Below are 12,165 nucleotides of genomic sequence, written 5' to 3'. Positions count from 1 at the left end.
ATAGTGTTCCTGAAGTAAATCAGAAATTAATCATGGTACGACACCAAAGCTCTCACAAATATGCAGCGCAACTAATAATACTTAAAAATTAAACATACTTTAAAAGACATGCTCGTTGTTGCATTCTTCAAGTTCGGAAACCCACATATTGCCTCATTGAGTAAAAGAAACACATTTCCCCAAATAGAAAAACGCAGCGAACGTAGCAGGATATCAATATGGCTACAGATTAAATATACCATCTGCAACTCATTAAAGAGATAACAATCTTGTGACAAGTTCCACGGGGCTCAGCTCGCACCAACTGAGTGCATTTGCGACCTGAATGTCAGCCTCCTGACAGTCTCTATTAGCTGATTGAACCACAAGATCCAGAATTCCCTTCAACTGAGTTCTTAATCCAAAATCCGTGCAGGAATTGTTCCAAAGAGTATGGATCAAATAAACCTGTAACCTGATCCAAACCTAAAATGATGTTCCATTGTAATGTCACCATCTTATTGTCTAAACGGAAATGTGGGCAAAAGTTTTCCAAGTCTCCTGTGCGAAGAGCATGCTAATGTGATGAAATCATGGACACACACGAGAGGCTGGAGACGACCGAAATGAATAAAATTAGATACGCTACACCGACCTCAAATATATTTATATACATATATGATATATGTATTTATGTATATCAAGATGTACGGAGTTATCAGTAAAGGAATCTCCACAAGCCTACTGAAAAAGTTGAGAGGTATTTTATTTTGGCAGAGAAAGACGTGTTTCGACCACAGCCACGATCTTTGTCACATGACCTCTTCCCTGGTCTTCCCTGGTCAAACACTGGACACAGACACCAACGTGGACACCACCGGCCACATGCATCAAACGATTGTGGAGTCGCAAACGGTGCGAATCGGAAAATTCGGCCGTTTGCGATTCCAAAATCACTTTTTGGTATGCATGAAACAAACCTCCATTTTTTGCAATTCCTAAAAATGCGATTGCATTTAAGGAATCGCATTTGTGTGATTCCTTAAATGCAATGCATGAATGTTTAAAAAAATGCGAATTCGGAAATAGGAGGTGCAAATTAACACGAGGTTGTTGACCCTCGTGTTAATTTGCGAAATCTTTCAAAAATGCTCAAAAAAACATTTTTGAAAGTGTCATGTTACACACACACATGTCCTTTGGACATGTGTGTGTGAAAGTTGCACTTAAAAAAACATTTCAAGGGTGCAGGGGGGGGGTCCTTTGGACCCCCCTCAGCACCCTTGAAATGCATCAACAAATTGCGATTCGCAAAAATTTTTTTGCAAAAAGGCATTGATTCCTATGGGCCTCTAGGCCCATAGGAATCAATGTAATGCCATTCCTTAATTGCGATTCGCAATTAAGGAATCGCAAATACCGAAAATTAAGAAATCCCAAAAACTTTTAAGATTTCTTGATGCATAGGATTTTGCAATCTCTAAATTGCGATTCCTTCATTTTCGCAATTTAGGAATCGCAAAATCCTAAAATGATGCATGTGGCCACACATGTTGTGTGCATACACACACAAGATCAAAAATATATATATATAGTGACAAAATTGCACAATCCGCATCCGGAACACAGAGACTCAACGTATTGGAACACGCACACGTTCGTTCCCAATATAGGGCCAGATGTAGGTGTCCAAATACCGGTCGGAAACGGCCGAAAAAACCGATTTTCGGCCGTTTCCGACCAGTATTTGGACATTGGTATGTAGGGCTTTGAAAAACATACAGATTCGGTAATTTTACTGAATGGGTAATTTTACCAACTCGGTAAAATTACCGATTCTGTAAAATTACAGAATCGGTAAATTTTACAGATTCGGTAAATTTACAGATCGGTAAAATTACCGAATCTGTATTTTCCTATGTAGGTAGCACTTTTTACATTGCAACAGGGCCTTTAGGATTCGTTATTTACCATGCAATACAATTGCATGGTAAATTACGAATTCTTGTGTACATGCACATCTGTGCATGTACACCTGTGCCATGTGACACACAGCCATGCCCTAAGGGCATGTATGTGTGCCACATGGCGCACAAGCCAGTTACAGGGGTGCAACAGGGTGTCAAAGTGACACCCTGTCCCCGTTTGCAATTCGGTATTTTTACTGATTCGGTAAATACCAAATCGGTATTTGCTAATAAATCCTATGGGCTTCAAGGCCCATAGGATTCAATAGCAAATACCGATTCGGTATTTACCGAATCAGTAAATACCGAATCTTACCGAATCCGTAAAAATTACCGATTTTGTATCTACATCTGAGTTACCGATTCATAAATACCGAATCTGTAAAATTCGGTATTAATGAATCGGTAATTTAGATTTACCTACATCTAGCCCATAGTGCCTTGTCTACAGGAGCGTTCGGCTATCGTCCCACACCACCATCCAATACAAACATCATTTTGGATTGCGCTCACGCCGTCTTATTTCCAAACAGAGCGTCCACAGATTAAGTGATCCGCTCTCTGCCACTTGTCTATTTAGCTTCGGAAACGACTGGCGGTTATCTTTCTAGTTAACTCGTTCTGCTGCATTCGCTTTACTGTGATTCCCACTCTTTTGATGTTATTCGACCCTAACTAGTCTGAATACCCTACAAGAACTACAGATTATTGATCACACCTGTATCGGATCCTTTTCCTTCAGCAAAGTTACACTTTCATACAAGTCCCGGGTCCTGCCGGGTCGGAATTATCACCGGAAGAGCGACTTCCCCAGATACAATTTATTCCTATATAGCCCTGAGGAGTTGCGGGGAAACAATCCCACTTGCGACGAAACACGTGTCGGCTGGTTTGCCTAAAAAGAACATTAAGACATCAACTTGCTGACGTACCACCTAAAGAATTGTTTGTTTATCTATCCCTAGGCTTTGTTGTTCTTTGTAAATGGTTGTGTGTCTACCCTGACACACTGTATTACATGTTTTTGTTGTGTGCAAGGGCACCCTGTTGCCACAATCGTTTACATGATGCTTGCAAATTTCAACAATAGTTTACAATGTTACAATTATGTTCAAACTAGTAATAGTCTGCTTTACCATGGCGATACTGTAATACAGATTCACATAGCATTAACCTGCTTGCATTGCTAGGGTTGGTTAGAGGACCCAGTGTCCAATCTCGTCCCCTAAAAGTGTATACGTTCCCAGATATGTGGTAATAGGAGATCCAAGATTAAATAAGTTGAGCTTTAGTCGTATATAAGGTATAGTACCCTTTGGTAGTTTCTATGTGTGACTTAACACCATTCATGAGTGGAAATATTGCCAGATGGGACGCAACAGTGTCAGGGAGTACATCCACAATAAACCAAGTACTGGTCTAGTACCTTTTTAATCATCATCATCATAAAATCTTTATTTCGGTAGGATACCATAAAAGCACAGATAAAAACATAGAGCGATAATACAAATAGATGACATCAGAGTTTGGGCATAGCAAAAAACTTTACAAATCACGTTTTTTATAAAAAACTGAAGCAATAAATACGTTTATAATAAAATCACTAAGCACAAGGGGATTAGTCACTTTGTCTTATTTGCCAAGCTTAACCATGGGTAGTTAAAATTATACGAATACGCCACATGGATGCCTGGAATTGCGAAACAGCAAAAACAATGGGTCCGGGTGTGTCAGTCTTTAGAACTCTAAGTGCATGTGTACATTGCCGGAAGCCAAGATTTTTACACAATGGAACAAGCCAATGCTTCCTGGGTTTATAATATGCTGGGAAAAAAAAAAGAAGACATGAGTCTCCGATTCGCTATCACATTCGCAGAGAGGACATTTATCCGGGGCAGGAGTAGACCAATTACTGGTAAAAGCTCGTACATGTAATACTCCATGCCTCCATTGTACATATAATTTTCTAGCGAAGGCTGGGTAAATGTCATCTAGGAATCGTACAAAGTGATAGGAGTCTTTGATCGTAAGGAAGGAAGCAGTTCTAGAGCCAATTTTGAGATTGCACAGGGCCGCGTTCAGGTTCTCAGCACAAGATACCTTCGTGAGCATACTGCGCGAAATCTCTTTACAGCCCCTCTCAGGATCATCCCATATTACAGAAAATCCCAGCCTAGTAAATTCTTTCTTGATAAAAAATGAGCCAGGGAATTTTACATGCGCTTGTGCTGGAGAGTATTTCACAGAGCTCCTGTCTGTAGTTAATCAGCTCCGGTGTGGCCCAGAGCTGACGCCAGTACCTTAGTGGTTTTAGGGCTAGTTCCTCATCAATGGGCCTAATCCCCATGTCGAGTCTTAGTGGAAAAAGCTGGGCACTTGGAGGGAGTGCTAACAGGTGTCTTAAAAAATAGTTCTCGACCCTAGTCATTTTGGTTTTATTGCAATGTCCCCATAATTCGCCGCCATACATGCTAGCACCCCTAGCTTGCGTTTTATAGACCTCCGGCAGAGGTCCAACTGGTTTTATCGTCGACACATTGGATAGTTTAAGAATTCCACCCGAAAGTTGGGCAAGTTTTAATTGTGATTTAATTTGCTGGGGGCCCCACGACAGGCTCTCATTGATCGTAACCCCCCGATAAACAAAGGTGCTTACCCTTTCCAGTCTCATTTTGCCTAGAGTGGGATTAGGTCTTGTAGTACTGGGCGGGTTGAAGATCATAAATTTTGTTTTCAACAAATTGATCTCCAATCCCCGGGCAATACAAAATTATACAAAGCCGTCCAATGTTCGCTGGATGCCCATTGGGAACTTGGAAAGCAAAAGGGTGTTATCGGCGAACATTATCGCCGGTACCCTTTTCCCGGCTAGCTTAGGGGCGTCATTATTCTGAACTCCGTTTAGATGCGCGATGACCCCGTTGACATAGAGGTAGAACAGGGTCGGCGCGAGCACGCAACCCTGCCTTACCCCCCAGTCAACGGGGAATCTAGATGTCAGTTCACCGTTCTTCCCGCATCTAACTTGGGCAAAGTTAGCTATGTGTAACCTCATCAGAACCGAGAGGAGATGAAGGGGAATGCCCAATTCTAAACGGACACACCAAAGGTTTCCCCTGGGTACAAGGTCAAAGGCGGAGGGAAGGTCGACGAATACCATAAAGAGGCTGCCACCCTCTATACACACCGTTTTCCAGTGCAGAAGCACAAGTTGGAAAATTTGGTCCAGGGTGGAGGTATTCTTCCTGAACCCCGTCTGATACGGGCTAAGTATTGCAGACTCCTCTATCAAGTCCTGTAACCAGTCCAGGATGAGTCTCGCAAAGATCTTCTGGGGACATTAATAAGACTTATGGGTCCGTAGTTGGATGGGAGCAGAGGTGAGCCCTTTTTAAAAATTGGGACCATCTCTGCTCCCAGCCAAGTACTAGGGAGAGCCATACCTCTCAGAATTGCGTTAAAGACAATCCGGAGATAAGGACTCGAAATTTTGGGCTGGTGCTTAAAGAGGTCACCTGGAAGTTTATCCAGGCGACCACTTTAAGCACTAGCCCAAAATGTGTTCTTTATTTGAGGCAAGTTTGGTAATAGCGGTGCACAGTTCAGCTACCGTTACCTCACACTCCTCTGACTGGATGGTGAAGGAGCCAAGGGTAGATAGATTGGCAGAGTTATCAGAATGGGCCTCGCTAGAGTACATAGCCCGAAAGTGGTCTTCCCATACTTCTGGTGCTAAGTTGGGCTCTATGGCTGTTTTCAATTCACCAGAGCCGGTATTAATTATAGACCAGAATTTTTTTTAAACCTTTGGTCTTTAAAGCAGAGGATAAACTAGACCACTTTTCCTGGTCCCACTCTTCCCTTGCGCATTTAGTTAGCCGTTTGTAATAAGCCCTCCTATCTTTTATTAAAGTTCTGTTGTTTTCTTTAAGGGCCATCAGTAGCTCTGATTTGGCTTTCCTACATGCTGTATTATACCAGGAGGAACAGGGAGCCCTATGTCCCTTCTTGGACACCCTTGGGTTCATTACCTCTGCCAACTTAGACACTAGGCCCTCGTGACGGATCTCTAGCTGAGATAGAAAATCAGAGGGATATGGTAGATTAATTAGGGCTGCAACCTCTTTTAAAGAGGGCATTACCAAATTGTATAGTTTTGCTATTTGTTCTGGGTATTAATCTAGACCATCTGACTCTACGCCTGTTATTGGACAGGGTAAGATTATTAGCACCATCGCCCGTGGATAAAGTTCCACTCATGCCAATCTTAGGCAGGCCCATTTTTAAAATTAGGGCATTGTGGTCACTGTCCACTCTTTCCCTCACAGTAAAATCTATTACCTTGGGGCACAGCCTTGTTTCTAACAGGAAGTAGTCCAGATGGGACATTTGTCCCGGCTTATTAAATGTGCATTTGGCCGGAATGTCTGATGGTGTACGGCCATTACATGCACGCAGGGAGTGGGTAATAGTTAATGCCATAACCTGTATGGCAAGTGGAGACCATGCCCTAGCGGGCGGTGCCTGGCTCATAGGGATTGACCAATGTTCGTCCTCTGCCATTAAGGCACCTTCATTGAGACCCTGTAGGGGGTCAAAATGGCAGTTCAGGTCGCCCCCTATCACTATATGGGAATCACTCGGGATAGTTGAGATGAAAGTGGATAAATCCTCGATGGTACTAGACTCACTACCTATGCTGACAGGGCGTGAGTATACATTGATCAAAGCTAGTTTGTAAGCATTTGGCCAGACAAGGACCACACATTGGATGTCTTTTGAGGAGGTGTTAGATACTATGACTTTGCAACCCAAGTGGGATCCCACCCAGATTGTGAGACCTCCTGACGGTCGACCTCTCCCTCCCCAAACTGCCGGGACATGGAAGGAGACGAAACCCATTCTGAATTGTTCCGTGCGTGCCCAGGTCTCCTGAAACAGGCACACATCACTTTCATCCACAAGGGATCCCCATTCTGGACAGGAGAGTTTCTTAGTTAGTCCTGCCACATTCCAGGATAGTAATGTTATTACCTCTACGGTTATGCCCGTATCTCTTCTCTCGAATGACTCCACATTTGCCTCCTCCGATAGACCTGCTTTACCTGGGGGAATATAAGAAAAGGGGAGGTTGTGTCCAAATGAGCGCTGGGTAGGACAACGTAATCACTGAGGCACTGAGTTACTGAGGCACACGTGAACTCCATTTTGTCTGCCCATCTCTCTCGTAACAATATTCTTGACGAGAGTCAAAATGGTTTCCGCGCACAACACAGCACTGAAACTGCTTTGCTCTTTATGACCGAGCATTTGCGTTCAGTGCTGGATGCGGGGCAGACAGCGGCGCTCCTCTTGTTAGATCTGAGCGCCGCGTTTGACACGGTGTCTCATGACATTCTGTTGCGGCGTTTAGAGGAAGTGGGTATTGAGGGGAAGGCTCTCCAATGGTTCCGCTCTTTCCTGTCGGACCGGTTTTTCAAAGTGGCCATTCCACCTGGTCAGTCCTCTTTTCATCCTTTGGGACTGGGTGTCCCTCAGGGCTCTGCGTTGAGCCCCACTTTGTTCAACCTGTATGTGAAACCGCTGGCTGCTGTCGTCAGACAATATGGCTTAACCATGACATCGTATGCCGACGACACGCCGCTGGCGGTGACACTCAGTGGGGACCCTGAGGTGATGGCGCCCAGATTCCGTACAGGACTAATAGCTGTGGCAAACTGGATGCGCAGTAATTGCTTACAGCTAAATGCCAAGAAAACCGAGGTCCTGATTCTAGGGAAGCATGCAGAACTTTGGGGGGATCAGTGGTGGCCTCCAGAGCTGGGGGTATCCCCCGTTCCAGCGGCCGAAGTTAAGAACTTGGGGGTCTGGCTGGATTCTAACCTCTCTTTTACCAGCCATACTAAGAGGATCGCAGCTACCTGCTATGGTATTCTGCGTGGACTGCGTCCAGTCCTCAAATTTTTCGACCCTCCTACTCGGCAACTGGTGGTCCAGGCCTCCATTCTATCTCGGCTGGATTACGGGAGTGCCCTGTTGCTTGGAGTAAATCAGGCTGAGGCTACTAGGCTACAGAGGGTGCAAAATGCCGCTGCGCGGGCCATTGTTGGTCTCCCGAGACGTTGTTCTGTCTCTGCAGTTTTGACATCCCTTCATTGGCTGCCAGTCAGACAGAGACTCAAATTTAAGGCTCTCTGTCTTACATTTAAGATTCTAAAACTCTGTTCACCTCCTGCCCTTGTGGGCCTTGTCTCTTTCTACGCTCCCACGCGGTCTCTTAGGTCGGAATCTCTTTTTTTGGCAATCAAACCTAGGTTCAGACTGAGCAGGATGGGAGGCCGCTCCTTTTGTGTCTTGGCAGCTGGACTGTGGAATTCCCTTCCTGTCCATATTCGCGCCCTAAATAGCCTGACCCTTTTTAGACGTGCTATAAAAACTCACCTGTTTGTCTCTGCTGACTGATTCTTCTTCTTTTCAGTATCAACTTTTTGTGTTGTGGCACTTGATCAGGCGCCAGGACGCCCCTTCGCTGGGGCAGCTGTGCGCCCAATAAAAGTTATTAACATAACATAACATAACATAACATGTATCAAATAAAGGGAACCCAGTCGCTTTTTATTTCTACTGCTTCTTTTATTTGGGGCAGATACCACCCAACTTTTTTAAAATTCGTGGGTGTTGTGATTTATTTATTTATAACCACATTTACAAGTTACTTCACTTGGATCAACCAGTGTAATAGTCCGAGGTTTTTTTTTTGTCAAACACCAGAGGCTAGTGTTTATGTACAATTTTTACAATAAACGTTCAAACAAACAATGAGACGACAAAACTATACATTACTATACATGTTTACATATATTTACATATAATATACAACAAATTGTTATTGGACCCTACTAACAATTTTTACCAGCAGGCCGTTACTATGTAACTTCAATGTAATTGGGGACTGGTTGCGTCAGGGCATGCCTTTTTCATGCACATTTATGTGTGAATTCACAATATTCAACTAGTGGCCCTTAGCGCATTAAATGTTCAAGAGCAAATCAGGTACAAACAAGCCGACGCGTTTCCAAGCCTGTGTCTTGCTCGCCAGGCTTTTCTTCAGGGCTTTTGTTAGGTGGGTACCTAAACAAATCGGGGGAAATCCTATTTAAAATGGGACCTTACATTTGCATCAGTATTGTACTTTAAACCGTTTGCGTTGTGTATTACCTTTATGGGCTGTGGATTGAATCTATCGTGGTGGGAACTCCAGGGCTTTCAATGATTCTGCGGGGGTAAGAGGAGCTTATTATATCCATAGTCTATGTTTGTACAACCAGCTGTCACGATGATTAAAAACAAAACAGGACTTACGTTTGTGAAAACTCGTAGTTGTATTATAGAAGGGAGTCTGTTTTTCTTTGTACTTTTTTCTTTTTTTTTGCTCGCGTTTGTCAGGGCTGCTACGGCAGGGTCTATGTTAATGAGACGTGGGGAGAACCCTTAGTAATCTGTTCATATATTTTCCAATTGTCAAGTGGCAACCTTAGGTTGAACTTGCTTACTTGGGGGTCTAGTCCGCGGTGCAACCGCCGCTTTTTTCAGATGCGCGGCGCCGCCTATGGCTTTGTTTTCGTGAGTCTCGCGTGTAGCTGCAAGAATGGGAGAAAAGGATTTATTTAGAAAATGTACCGTGTTTACGCCTCGTTTATCCCGCGGTTGACTGCCCTTAACTTTGAATCTCTTGGATGCTCATAGTTTTCCTGCCTGCTTTCGTGACGAACTGGTGTTCAGTGGTGTTTGGTCACATGACCACTTCGATTTAATCCTGTCATGTGATCAAAGGATTATGGGAGATGTGGTCCTAAGTAAAAGTTTGTGGATCAGTGTCTTTACAGCGATAATCAGTGTACGTTCAGATTTCGAATTGTTCGTTCAATCCTGTATTCACGCAGTTGAACTTCGCGATTAAGTATGCTTCTCTTCTTAATAACAGAGTTTCCACATTTCCTCCTCTCGGAGGAATTTTTATTCCAGACAGTACCGACCAACGTAGATCTTTTTCAGTGTGGTTTTTCTCTACGAAGTGTTGGACCATTGGTGCGGTCAACACTTTCTGCTTTATTCTGGAGCGGTGTTGGGCCAATCTCTGTGTGATTTGTTGATTTGTTTTGCCTATGTATATTTTGTCGCAAGGACAAAGTATTACGTAGACAATATTTTTACTTTTACAGTTAGTAAACTCATTGTGATTCCATCTAATGGAGTTGTGTTCGAATTTAGTCCCCTCTATTGTGCTTGCACATGAGATACAGGTGCCACATTTATGGTGGCCCTGTATTGGACTCAAATTCCATAATGTACGTAGATCACTTTACCTGGGGGAATAGGCATGGGATCAAGTTCCTCAGTAGGGTCAGCTGCAAACTCCCTGGGCGGAGGGCAGCTGCTTGCCGCAACTGTGGTGAATGTAGCCACCTCACAACTTGGACCACTCTTAACCCCTGTGTCCTCATATATGTGCGTCCTCCATTCAACCCTCTCCTCCCAGTCTGCCTCATGGGCTGACCCAATTGTGCCCCCGAGGTTAATATCCAGTTTTTTAGAAGTCAGTCAATCCACCGCATCTAAGGGACTGAATCTATTATGTAGGCAAAGGGCCTCGGGTTCCAGAGATTTTCTAGGCCTTCCCTGGCTAACGCCTGCCCCTGATAGGAAACCAACCAAATTCCATTCTGAATCCCTGCCAGTCCTAGTACACACGGGGGCCGGGGGATAAAAGTACGACAGGGGGAGAGACTGAATAGTGGATGCGGGTATGGGCTGGGTCCACTGACATACGTGGGACACTGTCCGTGTGTCCCTAAAATTGATCAGGACGCAGTCTCCCATAAGATCCTTGGTTCTGTGGCCCACCCATGACGCCCTTCGGACAAACAAAATTTCACTTTTTACGTTTTGGCGGTAGTGGTTTATTTTTGTTAAGCCAATCCGTAACCTTGTTCTTTAACGACATATGTGTCTCTTCATTACCATTCATCAAGGGTGGTACCCCTGCTAAAACTACTACAAGGGGGCTGCATTCTGGGGGTAAATCGATTCGTATGCTTGATGTTTTGGTGCTACACTGAGGGTTTATATCTACATTGTGATTTAAAACTTCATTGTGATAATTTCTAGGTTTAACCCCGCTTTGGGAATGCCTGGCCGGCCCATTCACATCTGGCCCAGATTTAGCCGGTTGTGGACTCCCAACCCCCTGGGCCCTTTGGTTGTCTAGCAATGACCTGGCTACACTTACAGGGTCAGGGCCAGGTGGAGTTGGGTGTGATTGCTTGGTACTAGTATTACTAGGGCTAGTTCAGACCCAGGAGTTCTGATCTAGTCTGTAAGTAAGCATGAGGAAATTCGCTTCGATGGCTACCAATCTATTAATTAAAGGCGATAAACAGTCAGCGGTGACTGACCCGACTTTATCCCAAAAAATGCTGTTCAGGGTAACCACAGGCACCATTGCGGTATTGGGGGCAGTCGGGGTCAGTAGAGGTGTCACAGTCCCTGCCTCATCATTTATTTCCATGGTTTCCCGCCGTCTTCATCCAGCCTCGTCGTCCCTGCTCTGATAGGGCAGTTTACCTTTTGGGATCCCCCTGCCCTCTTCTTGATTTCGGAACCTTGAGTGTCCTTTACAGGTTCCTTTCTGCGCTTATACGTGCCAGTCTTGGAGCTTGTTATTGCACAGGATGACTGGTCCAGTGCTCTTTTTTCTAGCATAGAATCCGCCATAGCAATTGATGTAGCGTTGCTCAGCGGATGAGGGTCATCGTTCGTAGTATTATCACCCTGGGCAAAAGGATAATCCAGCGAGTGCCCATCCTCCATTGGACGCTTGGTTGGAGCCGGGCCGAGTGATAGTCGTCGTTCCATTACCGCAATCTCTTTGGCGATCACATTCGAAGCTTTAGTAATAAAATAGTCCAAAGTTCCCATAGGGCACCCCCCCTTAGGCCCCTTCTTACCCTCTGCAGAGGCACTCGCGACGGTACTCACCATATCAGTAAATATAACAATCTACACAAAGTTGGCGCCCACGTGTTTCATGGATCTTAGGACCGCACTTTCGGTCTTAACACTAAGTAATGAACAGCCAGTGTCCCGGAAAAAATGCTGGAAGGTTGGCCCAGCCCAGCCTACTCCAGCCTCGAACGGGCTCAAACAGGCCCGCCCATAG

This window comes from Lissotriton helveticus, chromosome 6 (genome assembly GCF_964261635.1).
Source record: "Lissotriton helveticus chromosome 6, aLisHel1.1, whole genome shotgun sequence".
NCBI lineage: Eukaryota > Metazoa > Chordata > Amphibia > Caudata > Salamandridae > Lissotriton > Lissotriton helveticus.
The sequence above is the reverse complement of the archived record's forward strand: the minus strand, read 5'-3'. Positions refer to the sequence as shown.